The 25,765-nt window shown below is 41.4% G+C and overlaps 1 protein-coding gene and 1 long non-coding RNA gene across 3 annotated transcripts in view; one reads left to right on the plus strand and one right to left on the minus strand.

Annotated features, from left to right (window-relative positions):
* Positions 1-14,852, minus strand: part of LOC131468182 (cadherin-20-like) — an 87,811-nt gene extending 72,959 nt beyond the window's left edge. Inside the window, exon 1 of the mRNA XM_058642178.1 lies at positions 14,725-14,852. The gene's annotated coding sequence lies outside the window, so the exon portion shown is untranslated. The remainder of the gene's footprint in view (positions 1-14,724) is intronic.
* LOC131468194 (uncharacterized) overlaps positions 1-25,765 on the plus strand; it is a 72,986-nt gene that overhangs the window by 3,061 nt on the left and 44,160 nt on the right. For both annotated transcript variants that reach the window (XR_009241685.1, XR_009241684.1), the window contains exons 2-4: positions 120-209; positions 14,773-14,956; positions 25,475-25,523. This is a non-coding gene — a long non-coding RNA (uncharacterized LOC131468194). The remainder of the gene's footprint in view (positions 1-119; positions 210-14,772; positions 14,957-25,474; positions 25,524-25,765) is intronic.

Raw genomic sequence — 25,765 nt, forward strand, 5'->3', positions numbered from 1 at the left:
CTTTGAAATAATGTGTTGTCGTCTACAGAAAGAGTCCGTCCTAAAACACTTCCTAAAACTGTCCTGTTTATTGTTGTAGCTGATGTGTGTGTGTGTGTGTGTGTGTTGTTATTCTGCAGATAACTGTGGATGATGTGATCCATGGAAATATCCCGACCGTGGCGGCGACTGTTGGGGAGACAACGTTTGCAGCCAGCTGAAGCGTCAAAGTAAGAAAAATCCATTGTCAGACTGAGTGATTTCTCAAACAGTGGGCTCCGTCGACCATGATGGCGTACAGTTACAAGACATAGACACAGCGCACGGCTCCTCCTGGAGCTCACATGTAACCCACAGCTCTGAACAGTGCACCGTCTGGACATTTTCAAAGACTTATCCCAGAAAATGTCAGAAGTGTCACACCGCATTAGAGGAATAACAAACTGCAGCTGACATACCTGCGTTCCCCTTTACTCTGCCTTATGTAAAAGTCAAAAATAGATGACTAAACATCCCCGCTTGAATGTTTAGGCATTCATGACTGACCAGCCTTACTTCAGCGGGCTAATATGTGTCACATCGACATTGATAATGGAGGCAGCTCTCATCTGGGAAAGGTTAAATCTGATTTATACTCGCATTCTGTACAGGGGGAAAAAAGTGTTTCTCGAGTCTCTCCTCTTTGTTTGTCTTTATTCTTGTGCTGCCAACACTGTGACGTAACAGTACATGGTACATTTACGTCACCCTCTGCGACGACTTGGATCTTCACACCACACGAGTGTTAAACTTTCCTACTCGGCTCCCCGACCGTAGTTAGAGAGCGTAGGGGAGGACACTGTTGTTCTCCAGGGCTGAAGAAGTATCACTTCGCTTCAGGTTCAATTACTCAATTAACTCCACACGGCAGGAAAACATATTGACGGACATCTCTTGATTCCTTATTTTGAGTGTATTGTAACAATTGTAACAATGAACATTTCTTCCGGTTTTTGACGGCTAATACATCTCGTTCTTCTCTCTGTATATCAAAAAAACACTCACTCGCTCACACACACAACACATTTAGATTATATTTTCTTTCTACACCAAATCTTGTCATGGTGTTGTTCGGAATGTTCACAGTCTTGGTTGCTTTTGGTGCAGAAGAAGTAGAAGTCCTTTTTTCCATTCGATTAACTACTCAGGAATCGATTAGAGAATTGATAAGGAATTGGATTGATAGGCAGAATCGACAATGGCATTGATATTGATAAAAACCTATCAATTCCCACCCCTATTTTTATCTCATAATTATAACTTTTTATCTCACAATTATGACCTTTTATCTCATAATTTTGACATCTTATCTCAGAATTAGGACTTTTTATCTCATAATTTCGACTGTTTAATTTTGACTTTAAGAAATGTCAATTTGCCATAGAAATCTTATCTGGTTTGCTGTTTTTTTCCCTTTAAATAACCCTCAAACCCACTCTCGTCAAATGTAAAGTGTGTAAAACAAGTTCATTCTCTGCCACTTGCGACGCTCATTCACCTTGAATAAATCATCATGCAGTCTTGGATGGATGCTTTGCTTTTCTTCCATGTGCTCTGAGGAGCATGCTCTTCTTCTCGTCCTTCTCTTCTCAATTCACGTCTAAAGAGAAGGACTTCAGAGCTGAAGTGACGAGAATGCGACAATGACGGGTACTTGAGCGCATGGCCACAAGTGCTTACCTCGAACGTTACAAAGGGGGAACCAATTCCTCACAAAGTAAAGTTATTGTGTTTTCACTCATTATATAAACACACCTGAGCAAGAAGTGCTCAAAGTGTTTAAAATCAGATTGAAATATTTGTGAAATTTGGAGATACAGTTCAAAGTTCACTTGGCTCGTTTTTATGAACAAAAAGAAAAGAAAAACAGTTAACACTTAACACTTAATTTTGTGACTTCTGCACAATAATTGCTACTTCATGTCACAACTAAAAATGCGATATAAAATTAATCATAAGTTTGACTCAACAACAACATAACCCTGAATATGTGACCTGTAAACACACACCCCGAGGATGATATTATATTATATTATTTTATTCCCCAAATTGACAAATTATAAATAATCTAAGTGACATGAGGTGTAACTGACTTCAAGCATGTCATTTTAATGTGATAATGTTTTGTTTTTCTTCAAACTACAGCATATAACCCTTAATTATTGAACAAACATGGCTGTTCAGGTGTCGTGTCGCCCGGTAACATTCCTGTATGATCAGTTTAAATTGGTGTGTGACTGAAAGCGCACAAAAAAGCTTCCACAAAAAGTTTCAGAAGTGAATTCTACTGCTGAAAAAAATACCCGCCGTGTATAGCAGTTTCACGGGTTACTGCGCTACTGCTGTATACACACACGAGCACTCCCTTAGTCAGGTCCAGACAGACCATAGCAAACTGTAATCGTCTCTGTTCACAGAGACCAAACAGATGCGGCTTTAACTTTTCTGTTGATTTTATTTCCACCACGCGGGAGACAAACGGCTCCTCCTGAATGCACTCAGAGGAGGAACTGATCCTCCCACCTGTCGGCGGGCGTTTGTGAACTCTCGCTGTGGTTTGCGCTCCTTGCTCCTGCTCCTCCTCTACATCTCTCATTCCGTCTCATCTGCTGCTGCTGTTCCCTCCTCTGCTTAAAAAGAGGACACAGGTAAAGTGATATCAAAGGGAGGAATAATCAGACCGGGGTTGAGGGGTGGGAGAGAGGACGGCAGCCATTGAAGTGCACATTGGCAGTGCGGCGGCGACTGTGGTTAAGCAAGATCAAACGGCTCGTGTGCCTGTGAGTGAGGTGACGGTGGTGAGAGAACGTTACCTGACAACCATCACTGCAACAAGGCACCGGAGAGCACCTTCAAACGCTGTCAGTGAACACAAGGGACTCAGGATAGAGGCTTTTCAGAGCTGTGTTCATCTTATTAAGTTTGAATTAAAATGCATATGAAACTAAGATTAAAAATGAAGTCACTTACAGCGATGAATATTTATCTAATGAGCTCCCAGCAGGGGTGGGAATCACGGGGGAATCACAGGGTACCTCGCGATACATGGTCCACGATCAAATACTCCATTAACAAGTTTTCAGCTTCTTAAATGTGAATATTTCCTGCTTTCTTTGCTCCATAGAACAAAATAAATAATTGAAACTGAGTCATTTTTGGTTCGTGGAATCAAAACAAGACATTTTGAGAACATCATTTCATAACATTTTCTGAAATTTTATGGACCAAAAATAATCAACAGATTAAATGATTATGAAAATAGTTCATTAGTTGCAGCTATTTTTATCTCATAATTTTGACTTTTTATCTCATAATTTTGACGACCAATCAAAATATGATGGTCAAATTTTAGAACCTGGTCATGCAGCCTAGAAGTGCATCACACCATCTGAAGTAATTACCGTGTTCTGAGGGGGCGTTCTGAAAAATAAGACCAAATAGCAGCATGTGGAAGTAGTCTGGCAAAATAATGAACAAATCTGACTCACGTGTTAGCTTAGCTGTTTGCGCCAGCGTAAGGGGGCAGAGTTAATGGCGTGTCTGTTAAAATGTGGACACATTGACAGCCCAACTCAACAAGTTTCATGACAGTTTGTTGTTGTCATGACGACACTGCACTAGAGCACTACACTTAACAAAGCTAATTGCTGAACTTTCAGAAGTTGCCGTGACTTGCATTGACTGCGTGAGCCGTCTATTGTTTTTAGGTCACTTTGCCGGGGTAATATAATAATCACCTCAGTAATGTGGCCGAGTCTTTTATCCTGTGCATAAAAGCCGGGGCACATTAATCACGTTGTATTAGTGGACGTGAGCTATATTAGATATTATGAACAACAAGTGGTGCGTGTCGTCAAGAGATTCGAGACTACGGACGTGTCATCCAAAACGGGTTCCCGACCATTAAACATTATGACGCCATAGCCCCTGTTTAAAAGCAGGGTATTACTCAGAGAGGGAGGAGAGGAAACTGCTCTTTGAGGTTCATTCTCTGTGTCACTCTCACGTCCCTGGTAATTGTTGAGCAGGTCGTACACGGAAAACAGCGGAGGGGACAGAAAAAATAGCCTCCTCAGAAAACGGCATGTTTAATTTGTCAGGTGGGATGGAAATTGGTCGGGTGAGGATAACAAAACGGCAGTTACAAGGACTGAAATTTGTCAAGGGATGAATGAGGAGCCAGTGTGGAGATAGCTAATGGCAACAAACATGTTCCTTAATAACTAACGCAGCATTTTTTTCACCAGTGTCTCACCCGTCCATGATTTTGACAACACAACTCTGTGGAGCTCAAACCAAAGTCTCTCCCTGCACCAAACAACATTAAAAAAAATCTGTGATTTTAACATCACAGCACACAGGAGTTGTTGATCCACTGCTACCTCCATCACTCAGTTCAAATGTCTTATTTTGTCATTTTAGCATTTAAAATCCTTTGTTCAGGTTTACCTCAGTGACACAAAGTGACCACACGAGGCAGCAGTAGACCAGCAGCTGTGTCCCCGCAAGCTAAAACACTGATTTTCTCTATGGACTTTGGTGCAGGGAGAGTGAGTGCTTTAAAAACTTCCGTTTCCTGTCGGAAAAGTGAGTTTAATAGTGAAATAAAGCAGGGTAACATATTGTTACGATATCATAGACTCTAGCAGGTGTACATTTTTAGTAAGTGACCCAATCTGGCTAAAATCTGTTTGTCAATTTGGTGCAATCCCATTTTTCCCCTTGACCCGAGAAGTTAGCTCCACTCCTCCATTTTGAGTGTCAGTGTAGCGGGTCCCAATTCTTGTTGAGTTAACGAGGTATCGTAAGGTGTTAGGACTAATAGGCCTTTCAAATTAACGCTGAAAATATAGTGTTTTTATGTTTCCCAGATTAACCGAATCCAAATAAATGGTTTACTGCTTTACTAAAAAGCCATTGGACACGACTGGTAATATTCTAGTTTACTTAAGTAGTTTAATTCAGTTTACGGGTGAAGGCAGGGGTGTTAAACTCAACAAAACAACTGTTCAGTGGGCAATATAAGATATTCATGATGATATAAGACAGAATTTCAAAGTAAAAGTGCCTTTTTTGATATAAAATGATGTATACTTCAAAATAAAAACATATTTATGATGCAATAAAAGGGAAAAATAAATAGAAAACTTACTAATACATTTAATAAAGCAATACTTACAACTGAATGTCTTACTACTATTATAAAAATATTGCTAGAAAATCTGTCTGTATTCTGTCACCTCGCCTCAGCACAGTGGTGGACAGCATGTGGCCTGTGGGCCGCCAGTTGACACCTTTATTTACATAAATGTACAAAAACGATAAAGTAAAGAAGAGTAAACGCAAAGTAGGACTTTGAATTAGATTTCAAATGATCAATACTAGGACAGCCACTAATGTGAGACAGGAGACGATTGCTGTGCTCAGAGAGGTCGTGATCTCCTTCGATCCGTGGCAGAGTTGAGTTTCTCAGGAGTGGAAGAATCTATTCCACCTCCAGCACTTTCAGGCAGCAACAGTGCAACCAAAGACTTCTTTATTTTTTTCCCTCGTCCTCCTCAGCAAACAGTAGGGGAAGGAAACAGATGTGAGACTCCGTCTTCTTTTGTCTACACGGCTCTCGTGGTATTGATCGGATGCTACAGGGGATGGGAGAGAAAACCTGTGTTGGGAGGAAGAGAAAGCTCAGATAAAAGCTCTCCTAGCCAATCGTAGAGCAAACCGCCACTTCAGTCACATCTCCAATGAGTCACTGAAGCAAACACTTCCATCAGATGAGAAGCATGGCACAGCGCTCTCACTTCCCTCACAGCTGCAGATGATGCGGGTGATAGCTGCGGCGTGGGGGCCTCTGTGAAATGCGTGTCAGGTATGTGGGTGTGTGTGTGTTTACAAGCAGAGGCAGCAGTGCTCGGCACTCCAGCTCATCCGTCCCTTTCATCCCTGCGTGCGTGGCAGGCTGCCACAGAGCCGTATCGTTTACCGCGCTGCACCTGTCGGGGCGAATTTGATACCTGAGGATAATGGACTGGAGTTCAAAGGGTGGAGGCTGTGGACAGGAAACTTTTGACAGAGGTCGCGTTTCACAAGCAATCTGTGCTGAGGTAAACTCGCCGCTCCGTTCACGCACACGTACACAAACATAAAGGAGTGCACACAAACATGGGGAACATTTAGACGGCGCCTTAAAAGCAGGTTTCATTTCAAGGCGGAACAAACCACCCTCAGGTTCCGCATGAGCTCACTGATGGTTCTTTTGTTTTCTTTTATCCGATGTTCAACGACAATGCAACATTATCTGCAGATCAAAGATGAAAAGAGTGAACATTACTGGCTTGAACTTGTCGTTAATAGCATTTATCTATCCTCTTATCTTACCTCGCTGGTAAGTTTGAGTAATGATGGAGGCAGCAGTGGATCAACAACGTGCTCTGTGCTCTGATGTAAAAAAATCACAGATTCTCTGTGGACTTTGGTGTGGAAGATAAAGTCACAAACATATTAAGATAACATACTCTTAGCACAGTACAGATATACTCCAAAATTGATAAAAAACATCCTCACCTCTTTCCTTTGAGTGTGTTTTTGGAGGGAAGATCTAGCTTACAGTTTCTGGACTTTGGTGTGGGAGAGTGAGTGGTTTACAAAGTAGAACAAACATCAAACTGTTCGCTTCTATAATCGCCATAGTCACCACAGCAGATATATCTGCATATTTGAGATTTTACGCTAGTTGCTCTTCCTGACACAACCTGGATTGTAGCTCAGTGGTAGAGCAAGTAGTCTTTCAACTGAAAGGTTGCGGGGTTCAATTCCCAGCCCCTACTAACTAGTTCTTGGCCCATGCCCTTGGGCAAGACACTTAAAGAATACTTCACCCATTTGCATTTAGCTTTGTGTTACTAGACTAGGGGGGTAGTATTTTTGAAAAAATTGTGCTTCTCAACCGTAGTTTCCCCTGAGTCGAGAAATATCTCCATTCTTTTTTTTGTTACATGACCACCAGTGACACTTGGTCCGAGGCTTGAAACTGCAACGCTAATTCCGCACTTTTTAGACCAACTTGTAGGGGGGGACGGGACCTCTTTTCCAGAATGTAAACAGTGTCCGCCATCTTTGCTAACAGGTACACTTACAGGACCCAGTGTCAATGGTGGGCACGTAACAAAGAAAAGAAGGATGATATTTCTCAACTCGGGGGGGGGGGGGGGGGACTGACGTTGGGAAGCACAATTTTTCAAAAGCACTACCCCTATTCTAGTAATACAAAGCTAAATGCAAATGAGTGAAATATTCCTTTAAGAAGTGTTATATAAATACAGACCATTTACCATTTTTACTCTCCCATTTATCCGGGCTTACGACAGACGTTTTTTTCACGCCGTTGAAAGAACCCGCACTGTCCCCTTAACACCAAACTGACACATTTCAATTAATTAATCAACAAAAGTGACACGTACATAAACACAAACACACTAAAGAGTGCACAAATCATCAGCGACAGTCGCCTGATGCCGCGAGGCTGAAAAAAAAGGAAAAACCCTCGCAGATTTGTGGCTCAGATTTATTGCAACTCATCTCCTCCTCTGCTGGAGTTGGAGAGAGAAAAAGTTGAGTGGGCCACACTGACTTCAGAGACTATAATTCATTCCTTACTGTGCTCCGTTTTATTCATCCAAAGTACATTGGTGAGCATTGGGCCCCTTTTTTTTTGTTGGTGGCCAATAAAATATAATCACTGTCTGCCAGAAGCAAGGTCACACTGAATTCCTCACGCAATGAGATGATGATTTTGGCCTCAGCTGAAGGTCGATTAGCTATTTATTTTTCACCAGTGCCAGGGAGATGGATTGTTAAAATATTAAATGGGGGATGTTTGGTTTTGATGTAATTGGGGATCACAGTTTGCAGTTATATTTTAGGGGCTTTTTTCTTGTGCTCTAATCCCGACAGTGATAACTGAGTATGTGCATGTTGTTTACACAGGTTGACAGTATATTTGCTGACATTTCAGGGAACTGTACACGCTTCTCTATACGCAGAGGGGTGAAAGTGTTTGACATCACAAGCTCTTAATTTTCTGTCTCCCCAGACCAATTCCCTGAGGTCCACCTCGATAATATGTGACATTTAAAAAACCATTTACTTTTACTATAAATATAAAGATTGGCAGCTCTTTTGGAAAGACATTATGTAGTTATATATTTTTTAATTTTATAGTTTTTAATTTACTGGAGTGCAAAAATTGCATTGATGTTGATTGGAGCCGCAGCTAACTCAATTTTAGTGGCGGCAAATGATCGTTATACTGATGTCAAACTATCGAAATTGGAGGAAAGAAAGACTTAAAATCCTCTAATTTGACAAGGAGGAAAACTTCCTTGAATTCTTGTTCAGTTTTCAGAGTAGTAGTTCATTTTCTGGTGATCAATTCAACTCATTACTGCAGCTATGAACTTCTTCTCACCGTTTGCTTAGCATACATGCTAATAATAATGCTGAGTCAGTGTGGCTAATAACGGAAATGGTGGTTTTTTTGGGAGGGGAAATCTGGACAATCTGAACATATTTGACATAGATAACCTTCAAGTTCTCCCTAAATTGTAAATATGGAAGTTGAGGCTAATTTTCCGATGCTGCAGCTACAAATTAATTTTCACCTCTTGCTATAGGGCTCTATGATTTCTGCAATACGAAGGATGGAACAATGAAAACCACTGTTAAATGTAGCTGAATCTTGCATAATTTGCCATAATTTGACCCATTTCTTTTTACTAAGAGTTCAGAACATTTTTGTCCAATGTTCCAGGGGCAAGCAGCCATCTCGGACAAAGTCTAAAACTTTACAAAATTCAAAACTAATTCCTGAGTTCAGAGTGAAGCAATACCCAATAAGTGTAAAGTGTAAGAAAAAAAAAAAAAAAAAAAACTCCACCAGGCTGAAAATTTAAAGTAAGAAAGGTATCAAAACTGTTTTCTAACTCTAATAATGACAATCATTGTTCCTATTAGCTTTGACTTTGTGTCATAACTGTGAATAACTGCATCTGAGATTCTTTTCATAGGAAAATCCCCAGTTGTTCAGAGAAAATAATTGGCCTTCAGAATTTTGTAACTAGGTTTACTACAGACTAGTCGGTGAGTTCTGCTGACAGACAGAGAGAGATCAACTTCATTTATTTAAAGATTGATTTTAAAATGTGGCCTTGAACGCCTGAATTTTCCTCCTCAAAACCTGAACAGAGAAGTGGGGGGGAGCATCCGGCCTAATTAATTCCACAGATGTCACGTTTCTGTCTATGACTTTAAGCAACGCTCATTTTAAATTGATATATTGCCTGAAAGTCCGTCCTGCTGCAAAAGAAGGGGTGAAAACATGATTGCTTTCTTCAGCCCATGAGGAGATGGTGTAATTCACCGTTTGAATTTTGATTGACTCGCAGACGCTTCATGAAATGAATACCAGCAGCAGTGATCAAACTTGGGGCGTTGACAAACGTTGCTCCGGCTAACACACAAAACGATGGACTCGGGACCAGTGCTGGATTCAACCTTTCAATCCAAGGAGATCGACTGATATATCGCATAATGCCCCCGGGCGAGTATGTAAACGGGTGTAGAGGACATTATTACATTACATGTCATTTAGCAGACACTTTTATCCATAGCGACTTACAATGGAATTGAGTACAATCAGCAAGGGGTGGATTCGAACTTGTGACCTTTGCGACCATGATGTCTTTTCGCACACAGAATACCGGTCTTAACCACTGAGCCACTCCACCCCCACATTATTCAGGATCCTGACATCTTCAACATCTGGATTATCTTCACGTCATCTTTACTCACAGAGAGTCACTGAAAATTTAACAAGAAACCTGGAGGCAAACAAATGGACGCAAACCTGGCTTTGTGACAAAACATTTAACTCTGGAGTTCTACAACTAAAGATAGCACTTTTACGGGGCTCTCAAGTTTTGAACTTCCAAATTCCACTAGACCAAATAAGTCTTCCAAGAAGAGTGGAAGCAAAAGAGGGACCAACTCCATTTTTAAGTACTGTACATGTATTTGAATATGTCAAGAGTTGGAGTCAAAGGTCTCAAACTCGTGGCTCAGGGGCCACATGCAGCCCTCCATGCAATTTCATGTGGCCCTCTACTCAATTTCAAGTTATATCTGTACGTAACAAGCATCATAAATACATTTCTTTATTGAAGTATATGTTGATCCATATCAACACAAACAGTTGGTAGTGTAACTGCGGTGAAATAATGGCAGAAAAAGGGCTCCAGCAAGAAGTTTCTTCATGATTTCTTCAGTCTGCTGGATGAGATAGAGGGGGGTCAAATATAGCGGTGAACCACGTTGTTTCCTGCCAGAGGGGGGGCGTTACCTTTGCTGCATGACATCAGCTGCTCACTGAGTAAAAACGGGGGGAAATTCTGCCATCTTAGAACGCCATGGGAATTAACTCACCACGCACTGTAGGTGCTCTTTAGGGTTGCGGAGGTGTATTAGCAGCATTTGTGCTGCTGACAGTTTAAATTACGGTGATATTTTTAGCCGCTTTAGTTGGTTTGTCAGCCGCGTGCCTCCTCCAGAACTTACAGTGCTAAACAGATGCTCTGGGAAAAGTGCTGCCTGTGACTCTTTTTTGTTCAGACTGTAAATCTGTTTCAAGTGCAGCCTCCCAACTCTAAGTATTTATAGACCTCGCTGCAGTTCAGGACAATAGCTTTCAAGGTTGGACAACATCACACTGTAGGCTATAATTGTAGAGTAGAGTTCATGTATACCTTTTACTGGTTTTCAGTGCATACCTTGTTTCCCTCTGTGTTGATTTATCACTGTTTTAAATCAAACCTTGTCTCTGAGCTCCAGTTGCTTTGTGTTCGGTTTCCCTATTTCTGCCCCTTGACTTCCTGTTCCTCTGGTTTCTACTCCTTGTCTTCCCTCTGGGAAATGTATGTCTGATTTCCTGTGTTTTGCACACTGATCATTATTAGGGCTCAATGATTTTGAATTAATATCGAATTACGATTATTGTTGATTGGAAATGTCACAACTCTTTGTCGGAAACTTTGTTGAAACCCTGAAATTGGATGCCATTTTTGTTGGTTTTGTTGTCAGCTGTAGTTGTTGGTGAACTCCTATGTGGCTGATGCATACATTTCAATGAAAACACATCAGAATTCCCTCATAACAAAGTCAAATTCCACAATGAATCTCCACCACCCTTTGGTCTACTCGTGGTCGTGTGCAGCTGTTTGGCGAACTTCTAAACCTCCTCTGCGTAAAAGTCTTCTTTGAGAATGTAAAAGTGTTTGGGCTACGATAGGAAAGTTTAAGGAAACTTAAAGGTCCAGTATGCAAGAATGAGAGACATCTAGTGGTGAGACCGCAGAGTGCAACAAAGGACTCCAGTCCACTCACCTAAGATTGTGAAAGATCTACGGTGGCCTTCCCATCCCAAAAATGCTGCTCTGATTGATTTTGTACCTCCTTAAAGCAAAAGCTGTTTTTTATTAACACGAACATACTTATGGGTAATGCATTTAATGTTTTGCCAATTTACCCTTTGAATATCGAAAAAAACAACCAGGAAAAGTGTTTTTTAGTTCAAATTCATGATGCCGTATTTTCATGGCAATTTATTTGGTGCGAATCAGAGACAGTTTGCAATATTTAAAGTTGAGTTATTTTCCTTTTACTCGACGCTATCTGAGCCACATGAATTCAAAAAATATGTTGTTGATGTGTATTGAACAGCAACAAACAAATAAATAAATAAAGAAGGTAGAACGTATGAATGTGGAGAAATTGATGGTGTGCTTCCAGTTTTGACATCTATGTAAACCTTTTCCTTTTCCTGAAAAGCAACATAAACATTGGGTTGTTTTTTTTGGGGGGGTAGTTTCAGAAAATGGATGGCACAGCAGCTCAGCCTGTCCTTGTGCATGAAAGGAGCTTTTTCACAACTGTGAAATATCTTTCTGAGAGGACGTGCAGTGAAAGGTCCTTTTTATTAATCAAATAAAAGCTCAGTAGAGAGAGAGAGAGAGAGAGTCCTGATTCCTGATTGCTGGCAGAATCAATTATTTTATTAGAAAAAGAAAAAAAAACGTTGGGGTTGTTTGGCTAAAAAATGACCAAGAAGTTCCTTCTATTTCAAACCTAGAGGTTTGATTTAGTTGTACAACATATTAAATTAGCAAACTCTTTCTCTGTTGAAGTGGCAGCAATAGCCCTGAGGTCAGTCCATCCATCGAGAGGTGACTTCATCCAACAAAGCATCTGCTCTTCTACAAGATGTTTCATTTACAGAAAACATCCTTTTTTTGACACCCATTTCCCCACATCTCCACGGATGGTTCTTCATGCCCGACAGCTCTTGAACCACTCCCCGGTTTCAGGTAACCCTGCTGCGTATTTATCAAATTAGCCCCAAAAGAAAGTGTCTCAAAGGAACAAAAGTTAATCATAACATGACACCAGCGTCGACTGAAGCTCAACAAAGCAGGTGTAACACACTCCCCGCCCGCCACCGCCGCTGTCGCCTGCCAGGCCCGCGCTGATTGACGCAACAGCAACAGCACAACAATGCCAGCAGGGTCCTCGTTATTCTGTTTGCTCTCAAAGGCTCAAAGGCGCCTTCTGGAAGCCCATAAAGCAGCACCAGGCTTCAGAGCCTGCAGTCATTCAATTAGGAATTTACTGGCCTATTGATTCCACCACCGGCAAAATGTCTGACATCTCGGATACAATGAGGAGCCTTTTACAAACCTTTTACCTAAAGGGCCTGGTGACTTGACTCCTTCAAAGGAGGTTTGAAAAGAGGACTGCACTGTATAATCAGACAGAAGACATTTGAATCCAGCTCTTTTAATCATAATGGTGTCCCTTTATTCACTTGTACAACATGAATGTTTTCAGAAAAGTGAAGAATAAGTGACTCCGTTTTTTCTATATTTTAAAGATGACGATCTACTTTGACCAAATTCACAATCTCAATTTTTTATGTGTGCATTATTTAAGTTTCAGACTAGTCTTTAAGGCCATTTTTGTCACACATGGTATTATTTTGAATATGTGAACCAGACAGTGACAGGGACTGTGTTTGGTAAATTAATCACAGCTTAATTTTATGCATATGTCAGTGATAAACAAATCAATAGTTACCATACATGAATGACCTCCACATAGTTTGTTGTCAACTGCCAGTTGTGCCTCAAATTGTCCTCTGGGGACAAATAAAGTTGATATTTTTCTTAATTGAAAGTGGAATTTTCATGTGTAGCATCAAAAATGTTTTGGGGCAGAACAGAAAAACAAGCTGTGTGGCTATCCTAAAGTTGTTTGTTTGTTAGTGGCTGATTCGCACCCTTTTAGAAAACAATACAAATGTTAATATAAACCAGCATCAACTGGGTCTGAACCACAACAGTGATCAACAGTTTTTCTAGGATATAAAACCAAAAACAGGTTTAAAAGCTCCTCAGGTGAGACACAACAATCAAGAAATGCGACCGCCACAACAGAAATGTGGCATTTTCATTCACGTCCACAGCATTCTGGTGACAATAAAACCAGTAAAATAACGATAAAAAGCCACCAAAAATCTCTTCTTTGACCTTCCAAACTGTGTCCACAGCGACCTCATGTGTCATCAACACGTATAAAGTTTCCCGTGGTGCACATGCTCGCTCCAAATGTGTTAATTTCACCCCCAACTCATGCCGTGTGTTTTATTACACATCAACACAACTGTTGATGCAGCACGAGTGGAGATGGTTTTAGGGCCAACTGAGAGCGAGCAGACGGGAAAAGAGAGTGTGTGTGTGTGTGAGAGAGAGAGAGAGAGAATCAGGCGACGGGTTTTTGGGAGCATAAGTACGAACATGTAGATGCTTCATGAATAGGGTCACAGCGCTGCACAATGAAATCTTTATCTGAGGCAGAGGGGGGAACTTGGCAGAGCGGCGGTGTTTCTCAGTGAGGGTGAAAAATAGAAATCCCACTGTCCGCTGTTGGCTCGCCCTCACATCAGCTGCCTTGGTTACTGAGTCAGCTGCCAGCGAGCGCAATAACCCCCCCGCCCCCTGCCCCCCACCCCCCAAATCTCCACCTCCACTCATCCATCCAACCCCCCCCCACACACACACTCTTTCTCACTCTACAACTCTCCTTCACACTCTGGCTTCTATCTCCAGCCAACCCTCGCCTCTGTTTCCTCCTCCGTCTCCTGACATCCTTCAGGTTTTCCCTCTCATCCACAAACAACTGTGCCTTTTTTCTCTCTCCGCTTCAACTTCACCTCGCTGTCGCACCACATCACATCACACCCCGGGTCAATAAAACACCTCGCTCTTCCTGCTGCTCACTCGAGTCAATAAACTATTTTCACAGTTGCACAATAAATCTATAGCAAAAAATACTTACCTAAGTTTTCTTCTTACTGATAAACAAAGGACCTCAGATCTGCAACAAAACGGTGTCCCTCAAGGCTCCAGTTTAGGACCACTACCATTTTTTTTTCTCCATACTAAATTATATGTAAGATTACTGCTCTTATATATATGTGATTACATCAAAAATTCAGGAACTTCTTTCATTAAAATTTTTAAATAACCTGACCAAGTCAAGACCCAATGAAATCCCACTCCATATCAAACACGGCTTCGCAGACATCAAAACAAATCCTACCTTTTTTTCAAGCAACTTCTTAAATCTTCTTTCTTCTTTATATCACAGAGTTTTGGTGCGGAGAAGTCCACCTGAGCGATCGTGACTGACCCCCACCACCTCCTCCTCCAGTGGATTGGAAGAAAAGATCAGACCAGAGAGTTAAGTAAGAGCCAGCACCTCCTGATCCACTCAGCTCCTTCCTCCTCGCCGTGCTCAGTGTGAGTGAAGTGCGAGACAAAGTAATCTTCAGGTGAAAAGATAGACTTTCCTCCCCTCCCCTTTTCCTCTCTTCTCGCTCTCCCTCCCGTCCTGTGTTGCCTGTGCTCACTCTACCTGCTCAGTCAGAGCAGAGTGTATAGTGGACGACTTCACAGAGCCGCTGCCTCTCTCTCTGTCTCTCTCTCTCGTGTCTCAGCGCTGTGCTGTTCCCCTCCCTCATTCCCTCCCTTCCTCCCTCCCTCCTCCAGCACGCCTCATGAATGCTTAGACACGGCAATTGTAGCTGAAAGGCACTGAATTAACCCACATGGACTCAAAAACTACTCTGTTTTTCTTTCTCCTCTCTCTCGTGGCGACCCCTCTCAACGTGTACGTGACCCTCCTGAATAGTACAATCAGTTCTTTTTAGGGGGGAGTGAGAGTCTATTAACTTCCACGCTCCTGTGCTCTTCATTGGATTTTATCAACAGACTGTTTGAAGCGGGAATAAGAGATGATGGTCCATGATGAATGTGCAATCAGGAAGGTCTACTGCTGCTGCTGCTGCTGCTGCAGCACACGCAGTAAGAAAACAGCCTCATGAAACGATCATGAGCGAGAACAAGGGAATATGTAGGCTTTTGATGGATTAGTAAATATTTACCGCCCGCCTCCCCGGGGTAATTAATGATCAGTTGTCCTTAATTTGATGTTATTATTGAGTCATTTGCTGACATGGAATTCCCCTGATGTGTGGGGAATTTTTTAAGTTGCGGAACGTTTTCTGACGGATTCATCAATCGAGCGATCAAACAATCAAAAGCCTCTGTGATGTCTATTGGAGTCTTAATTACCTATCGAGTCCCTAAATGTTACTCAGACTCGAGGAGTAAGTGATTACGACTAATTATGGAGACTTTTTATAGGAACACAATCAACATCCGTCGTGGTGCAACATGTTATGTGAGGGGATCTGGCCGTCAGTGATTAGGTTTCCAGTAGAGCGGAACCTTTGCAGGTCTGGTCTCTTTCTCTGCAGAGCTCCCCCTACAGTTTCGGAGTACATATTTTTTATGTAATCCGAATCTTTTATTGACTTATTGTCCTTGGTATCTTGGTCAAAGTCAGTCTTTGGTTTAAATTTTCTTTGGTGAGACAGAGATCTATCTTGGAATTTTCATTTCCCAGGCATCACGTCATCATTTGCTCTCTCTTGCTCAACTTTACTCGCTCATTGTTCTGCACGGAATCTCACATCAATGGCGGAGAGAGAGAGACAGTGGACAGTGTCAACAACACGGCTAGTAATTATGACTTTGCTGTGCGTAGACCTACGCACACCAAGCATTTAGCTAAATATCACCTTCACTTCTTTCTTGCACAAAATGTAAGCACTTTCAATGACCCGAAAATTCCAGAGACTTTGCGAGACCTCCTGATACGGCTGGTTTCCACTAACAGACAGTAGGGGGCAGTGGAGATGACCCCTACAATCTCCCCTTGCAAACAAGACCATCATTTAACCATCACAATGACTTTGAAGCTGTTAAATCAGGGTAAAAATCAGTCTGCATCGTTCTGCTTTAAAAATGTATCATTGATTTGAACACAGACTGGTGGAGATGGAGATTGGAGATTTTTCGTCTACTATATACTCAAATAGAGATGAAGGTGATTGATTTCAGAGTTGAGTGATTCTAATGTTTCAGTAATGTTGTGGGAGTTATTTTCTTAATAGTATTGAATCACACATCCATAATTATAAATATATATGGAAAAATCCAGGCACATTCCTCTCTGAGTCTTTCATCTCTTAACAATATGTCTGTCTCTATGTGTCTTTGTAAACCACTCACTCTCCCACACCAAACCCCATAGAGAAAATCAGTGATGTTGACATCACAGCACACAGGAGTTGTTGATCCACTTGTGCCTCCACCAGTAAGTTCAAATATGTTATTTTGTGATTTCGCCATTTGAAATCCTTTGTTTGGATTGACCTCATTGACACAAAGTGACCACACAAGACAGCAGTAGACCAGCTGCTCCTGTGTCCCTGTGAGGTTAAAATGCTGACACACCCGACACATCCGCCTGTGTGTGTAAAATCAGTCATCCCTCATGTAGGTTGTCAATCTGTGTTTCAATCAGCTGCTGTTTCCTGCTGTTTCTCATCTAATGAGTTTTTAAAAACAAAACAATAAACATCTTTTATTGTTAAAGAGAGGAGGTAATTACCATCAGACATGCACGCGACTGATCTCCACGGCTCTTTGATTCCCGGCTGTTTTTTTTTTTTTTTTTGTGAGGACATGCGTGATTACGTTAACAAGGAGGCCATCTGCATCCCGGCACAATTACGGCACAATTCAAGGGCGTAAACATGGTAGACGTTGTGGTGAGAGACGTCGAATGGTTATTCATTTAAAAATATCAGTGTTTCCAGGTGTTTCTAACGACTGGATATCTTTACAAAGGTGTTTTAGATAACAAGGGGAAAAAGAGGTGCAGTGGCTCGATTTGAAGACAGATACTGCTCCTGTGATGGGGTTTACACACACACACACACACACACACAGAAAGAGAGAAAGAAAGAGAGCGCGTGTGATTGATTTCTTCGTTTTATCCCCAGGAGATGAGAACGTTTGCATGTCTCGCTCCCCAAAACCAATAAATCACATCGATCAGTCGGGGATAATCAGGCCACGCCTCCACAGTGAGATGAGAAAACAATTAGAGAAAGAGATGAAACAGAAGCAAGGCCCAGACAGACAGACAGAGAGATATAGGGAGAGACAGACAGACAGACAGAGAGGCAGATAGAGAGATGGACGGAGACAAAGAGCTAGAGCGACAGACAGACAGATAGAAAGATAGATAGATAGATGGACAGAGAGACAGACAGACAGTGATACATACATAGGGACAGACAGACAGTCAGAGAGACAAACAGAGACAGAAAGACAGACACGTGGTGAAATAGATGGACAGACAGAGATGGACAGATAAAAATGAATCTTATTTCTTACAAGATATATGTATATATATATATATATATATATATATATATATATATATATATATATATATATATATATACATATATAAATAAAACCCTTTTTATTGGGTGAAGGTAACACATTAATTAGATCAGAGGTCTCAAACTTTCAGCCCGCCACTTAAAATTAAATAGCTGTTTTTGATGTTAATAGATTCATTTGGAATCATATGTTTCATATTGTGAACTCTACGTCATTCTTCGTGAAAACAAACACTTTTATATATTAATGTCGTTGTATGATGGAATATTGTGATATCATTTACACCACCATGTCTTGTTACAGTTGTCTTTTTTCCCTTCACAAATTTGACCAGACATAAAGCTCATTTGGTCGTTTGAGTTTGAGACCCGTCTGTCCTAAGAGGAATAGCTGTGTGTGTGTGTGTGTGTGTGTGTGTGTGTGTGTGTGTGTGTGTGTGTGTGTGTGTGTGTGTGTCCAAAATCACTAGTGAGAAGTGACATGTGGGCGACGTATCTGTGAAGCATCAGTGTGAGAGAAAACAGTGAAGTCTATAAATCCAGCTTCCATATTTTCCTCAGTCTCTGGACCCCGGTATGTAAATGACGTGGTTGTGAGTGACAGCAACAGCCTCCTAATTGTCAGCTGCAGCGCCTCCTGGTGACAGTTGCCCGACTGCTGGTACAATGTTGGCCTCTCGACCGGAGTCATGCAAACTGTCAGTCGGCCGGTGATGGACATGTGCAGAGGCCACTGGTCACCTGCTGTCTGTCGGATCCTTGTTATACTGTAGGAAGCATCTGTGGGACTGGACCTGTCAAACCAGGCTGAACGGGGCTTCTGCTGCAGGCATGACACACACTACTACACACACATACACAAAAGAGAATTCACTGAGAGTTAAAGGTTTTATATGTATACAGCATTTTAAACATTAATGAAGCAGCCAACAACTGTTTTCTGCATCAGGACCACCTGCCTAATGTTGAGTCGGTCCTTATTTTGCTGCCAAAACAGCCCTGAGACATCAGCACATGACCTATATTTACACTCCAAACGTGGTACAGTTTGGTTCACTTCAGTGTGTTACGCAATTATTTGCGTAACACACTAACTGGTCATTTAAATGAGAGGAAGAGGCGGGCAGGTCACACAGGAGATGCTTCTGCTAACAATTTTTTTTTTTTTTGTAAACCACCCCGTAAGTCATTTGAGTTATTCATGAGAAGTTGGGATATGCACCAAAATAACCAACCTGTTTCAAAAAAACACGGTGTTATCTAGCCTAAAAAAATATCGTCTTATCCGTCCCAAAAAGATGCTTTTCCAGCCCAGAAAACACGGTTTTATCTAGCCCAAAAAACAGTTTTCTCTAGCCTGAAATCCGGTTTTATCCAGCCCAAAAAAACTGGTTTTATCCAGCCTGCAACACCCTCACGGATCATCTCAAATGCAGACTTGTCCATTTTGTGACGACAGAATCAAAGCTAAGCCTCAAAACCATTGCTACATAATCTCTTATTTCTTCTCGGTGGTTCTTCAGCAGAGTATTTCAAAGCTTCCCATCACAGACCAAGGTCCTTCTTCTTTTTCTTAAAAAAAGTTTCCGTCGCTGCATCTTGTTATGAACGCCCAAAAAACTTTCCAACTACAAGGTGACGTTGGACAGTTATGTGATTCCTTGAATTTGCAGATAGATTACAGCAAAAGTTTAAGAAGTGCTGGAAATGCAAACAAAGAAAAAAGATTCCATTTCATAAAATAAACATATCTGGCCACTTCTTCCCAAAACGAAAGGGAAGTTTTTAAATTAGAATCCTGAGGAGCAAGTCAAGACAGTGTGCAAGAAAGATTTATCAAAGTGGTCGACAGAAACAATTGAGCTACCAGTGTCTCATATACAGTATGTGGGAAATCCAGTTTGGGAGCCTCGTACTTTTCTGTATTGGATCAGTTTGATGCCGCAAACACAAACTGTCACATAAAGTTTTGTCAAAGCTACAAACGTGGTGCGCCCGCAACCCGGGTCCTGTAAATTGTTGATAGCTGTGTCCGGCTGTGAAGCTGCACTGGCACAAATTATTCAAATGACAAACCAAATCTTGTGGAACAGGTGTCCGAAATCTGTCAACAGCACATGCAAGATTGATGCGTTCCCCGGCATCTTGAACCGGCAGAGGAGAAGAAGAGAGAGAGAATGGACTCAACCGACATATCCCCCCCCCCACACCCTCCACCCCGCCACTTAGTTACCGTTCACTCGGCTCCAATTTCTGCAGCAGATTGTCTGGTCTTGACTTGATGAATAATTTGGATGGAGAGCTGCTGCTCACTTGTACCCAGAGAAAACACAAAGGGGGGAGGGGAGTTGCACTCAGAGGAGTTCTGCGGCGTCCCAGTGAGGACGGTTTAAACCACTCTAAGGAAACCTCTTTTGATACTTAAGCTGAAGTTTCCTGGGAGTTTGATCGTGTCCTGATTCTCCCGCTTTTGTCTCGCACAAAACTCCCCGATTTACAAGAACCTGTCAGTCAAGAACAAACACACTTTCATTTCAGACGCCACGCTCCAAGCGGTTTAAGCATGACTGAGCAAATATATATGTGTGTGTTTACGCACGTCGGTGTGTTTTGTATTTATTTATATACATGACGTGAGTGTGTGGACTCCTGGCAGACGCCGCAGAGTCTCACCACGGGGACCATCTCTCCCTCTCTCTCTTTCTCCTCCACAGTGATGAGACGGGTGAAATGCAAGATGTCATGCAGAGCGATCCGTACGTGCTGTGCACACAGGGGATGCAAATCAAATCCGATATCTAACATTTTCATCGGAGAATAAATGTTGCGACGGCGGCAGCAGATGGAGGCGAAAAGTCTTGAGTAGAAATGTTTCTGGGAAGTACAAATACTTTGTTACTGTACTTAGGTACAACATTCACGTATCTGTACTTTGTTATTTATATTTATAGCAACATTTACTTTTACTCCACTTCCTTTTCGTCTGACTCTCTTTGTTACTTGTTACTACCAAATAAAATCAGAAGAAGAAGAGTTGATAGTTCTGGGCTTGAGCTGCTTTACACTACAGTTTTAACCCATTCACATGTGTCAACATTAAGTGTCTTGCTCAAGGACACGTATAGACTAGCAGGGCCAAGAATTGAACCCCCAACTTTCCAGTTGAAAGACAACTCGCCCTACCACTGAGCCACTATAGATCAATCCCAGAGGTGGAAAGTAATGAATTTTATACTTGCGTTACTGTAATTGATTTTTTTTTTTTGGTCTAACAATGAGGACAGGTGAATGATGAGGACAGGTGAACGATGAGGACAGGTGAATGATGAGTACAGGTCAACGATGAGGATAGGTGAACGATGAGGACAGGAATGACGAGGACAGGTGAACAACGAGGGCAGGGGAACGATGAGGAGAGGGGAACAATGAGGACAGGTGTCTGATGAGGACAGGTGAGTGATGAGGACAGGTGAACAATGAGGAGAGGTGAATGACGAGTAGGTGATTTGTGTTCCCTTGTCCTTTTTGCACGACACAAGAAAGAACTCCACACCACAAGTATCTTTTATTCTGAGTACATTTTAAATAAGCTACTTTTTTTTTTTTACTTTAACCAGTACTTTTACTTGTATTTAAGTAAAATTTTGTCAAAATAGAGGTACTTTTACTTGAGTAGATCCTAATCCTAACTCCTCACATTTTTAATAATTTTACTTCTAAAATGTAAGTACATTTTATATGAGAAAATGACTTTTGATACTTAAAAATATGTACTCCGAGACTGTAGGGGGCGCAGCATAGAGAAAAGGGGCAAAACGCACCCCAAAGCAAAAGTTCTGCTTTAAAGGTCCAGAACCAAAGGAAACAATCATCTTTTACGAATGTCTCGGCCCACAAACGTGCAAATACATTCATTACGACCAAATATATTATTAAAAGGTTTTGCATTTGTCATTATTTCAACCATATTAACCTTTCCTAACCCAGCATCACAGACAGAAGTTTAGTTGATAGTTTTGTTCTGGACTGTGAATGTGATAGAAAACACGTCTCTCTTATACAGATGATGCACGCCTCGAGTGGTCTGAAAGTGAACCACAGTTCTGCTCTTCCTCTCGACTCCAGCTTTGGGGAAATCTGGCTTGTGACGGTAGACTTTGACTAATCAGAGTGTAGTTCAGGGGAAAAGACACGGCGCCTCCTATTGGCTGCTCTACTAAGCAGCTGCACGTACACTTTCCTTCAGTTTAATCCAGAACACACTGAGTCGGCAGCAGCTGGACTTGAAGTTTCTCTTAAAGACGTTAGGTGGAAGACTTCTTCAGTGTTATTTTTCACAAAATGAATAAAAATAATAAATAAACCTATTTTTTGGTCAGGGTAATCATTTTTTGATATCGCCCTAGTTGCCTCCTTTCTGGTACACAAAGGCCACCATACTTCCCTGATGTGCTTAAGTTAAAGTCTCAATTTTGCCTGTTAAGTCGCTGACTGTTGTATGAGATTTGAAAAAGGCATCATTTCAACTAAAATATACAAAAAAAGGTTGTAAAAAATAGATTTATTTTTTTGCCGACCCATTTGCTTATTTTTTGAGAATTTGCTCTCAAAGTGCTCCCACCTGTGTTTACTTTCACGTTGTCACTTTAAACGTGGAAATGTAACATCCAAAGTTCCATTTCTTCAAACACTATTTCGCAGTGCATCTGTAAACAGGACGCCACCGTTAAAAAGGGAGCCGGTTTACCCTGCCGTTCAAATATAATACAGGGGCATTGATACAGAGTGTGTAAAACTGGATTTGACTGCAGTTATTGAAGTTGTGAGAGAGGATTTCTGTGGCTGCTTTGTTGCCTTTTCCACCGTGAAAACTCGTCACTATCTCAGAAATGTTGAATTTATTTTTTGTGGGGTAGGAGTGTGGGGGGGGGACAGACTTTAAAGGCAAAGCAGGGATTGATAAGGTTAAAAAGTGTGTTTGGTGTATGGAACCTGCTGCTCTGATTTCACCCTACAAACACAGCGTAACTGTTCAATATTCCCCTTGTTCACTATTAATGTGTATGGGATTTATTGCTGAACACGCATGCTGAGTGATGGAGTGTGTGCATTCATTTGCAGGCATGTTTGAGCCGCGGCCCACATGTACTCCATCCACTATCATTATCACACAATGAAACAAGTGGGATTCCTGCCAATTAAACGGACTCCCCACCCCCCTCAGTCACACTCTACCTCCCAGTATTTTCAGAAGCTGGTGAGAGCAGATGTCGACCTTTGCCTGTTCTGCACAGAGGGACGGGAAATTGAATCTTATTAGGGCCACACCATCGGCTCACAGATTAAATGTGAATATTTCATTGCTGTAAATACTATCTGCACATTCTGCAGGAAAAATAAACAAACAAGCAAAAAAAAAAAAAAAGATCCCCAAAGTTGATTGAATTGTGCATATTTGGATTATGGAAAGTATTAATTGGTCATTTCAAGGATACCACCTCTTGAGCTTTACTTTATTCATGCATGAATGCACGTTCTAATTAAAAATGGTCAAGCAGAGTATAATATAAAGCTGAGTAATGGCTAATGTGTAATTACAAATCCTTTCGAGACCATTTAAAACGATCATGCTTGCGCGAGAAGAATGAGGCCAATTATTGAGGAAAAATGAAATATGTTAATTACACTATTTTGAGTCAAATTAGACATTGCTTATTTATTTATCTTAATATTTCTGGCATTAGTTTGCCCTGACGGATTCAGTTCTCATGTACGCCGATGATGCCAATCTGTGGAGACACTTCTCATGACTCTGGGTTATCGTTTCTTCAATATTTATGCCAACAAACTTTCATTTATGCCATCTGTAAATGCCATCACCAGTTGCACCCCCCATATGACTGACCATCTGGCAAACCGGGCACTTCCCCGGTGGGCTGACGTGCCGTCTTGGAGACACAGCTGTGTGGTTTTTTTTTTGTCTGACTGGCCGATAAAACAGCTGGATGTGATATATTTTTTAATAAATACTTGACATTTGGGGGCCACACAGTGGTGAAGTGGTTAGCACTCTCGCCTTGCAGCGAGAAGACCCGGGTTCGAGCCCCGGTTGGAACAAGGGCCTTTCTGCATGGAGTTTGCATGTTCTCCCTGTGTGTGCGTGGGTTCTCTCCGGGTACTCCGGCTTCCTCCCACAGTCCAAAAACATGCAATGTGGGGATAGGTAAATTGGACACTCCAAATTGACCATAGGAGTGAGTGTGAGAGTGAATGGTTGTTTGTCTCTATCTGTGTGTGGCCCTGCGATGGTCTAGCGAACTGTCCAGGGTGTACCCCGCCTATCGCCCGATGTAGCTGAGATTGGCACAGCACCCCCCGCGACCCTCTGGCTGAGGATAAAGCGGTAGATGATGACTGACTGACTGACTTGACATTTGGCTAACTCAGTCAATATAAATAGACTGTGTACAGGTGCTGACATGAACATTCTTCATGTGTGGGAAACAGAAGCTAACAGTTAGCTGTGTGTAGCCACATATCCTGGTGAAGATTATGACTAGGCTAAGCTAATAACAATGGCAACAAAGGAGCTTGTTTTTGCCGACATGACTACAAAATAAACTGTACTCATGTTCGACTTCAATTAAGCAAACATTCATGTGAACACAGGTGTAGTCTATTAGCTGGCTAGCTGGCATTGGGCTAGCTAGCCAATGTTAGCCACAGTGGTTGGCTAACTCACTCATATTGAGTGGGTAGCTAACGTTGTACTAATTTGCATTGCAAAGAATGCATATTTACAACTCAGATTAGATATTCTTTCCTGACTATCAGTCATTTGCTAATTCATTGTGCTCATTCGTAAGTAGCAAACATTTGTTTTTTAGCCTCAGTGGTAAGCTAACTCTCCACACTTGCAAGTATGGAGAGTTTGTTAGGCAAATGTGCTCGTTCATATTACAATTAGCTAACATTGCTAGATACAGTGTTTAGCTCATTGTACTCACTCTAATTTGTTGGCTAAAGGTGTTGTTGTTCTTTTAACCATTTTCCTATTTAACTGTTTTTATATTGTGTGTGTGTGAAAGTGTCTTGAGAGTGTTGAATGTACTGAATTTTATTGTTGCAGCCATGTCAAAGAAAATTATTCTGTTACCGATTGGGACAGACTATCTAGTCTATTTAGCTAAGTCACTTTGCTCACCCATAATTAGCAAACATAAACATTGTCACATATGCTATGTTCTGCATTATTGTCTTTTAATGTGACTCTTGTATGTTTTATTGAAGAGTATAATTTTTTGTAAACATTTTTTTGGGGTTAACTGCTGTTGTTCCTGTATTTTGTCAGGCTTAATTTTATCCCAAACACACCAATAACACCAATAATCTCGTCACCATTTATCATACGCTATCTCTCACACAAGTAGTGTCTTGTAACTTGTGTTTTAGGGTTTTCCTGCAAGGACAAGTGACTTTAACGTCAACCATTTCGTCATTCATTAATCACATTTACTTTCTCTTCCTCAGATACATGGGGGCCATCGCTGGTTTTAGGATCTATCACCGTTTTGTGGAGGTATTTATCAAGTTTTGTGTCTTAATTTGACTTGTTTCACTGAAGTGTTTTTAGAGAGTGTGATTGATTATGGTGGGCCAGTGTGGGCCAGAATGCCAGGCCTGATACTTGTTGTTTTTCCATGTTCTTAGATCATTCACTGTGTTAAATCGGGTGTTTCGATGCATTCCATGTGTTTTGGCAACCAATGGACAGACTTCAACAAATATAGATTTCTCCGTTTATGATTAAATTGTAAAGAT

Source organism: Solea solea, chromosome 1, assembly GCF_958295425.1.
Source record: "Solea solea chromosome 1, fSolSol10.1, whole genome shotgun sequence".
Classification (NCBI taxonomy): domain Eukaryota; kingdom Metazoa; phylum Chordata; class Actinopteri; order Pleuronectiformes; family Soleidae; genus Solea; species Solea solea.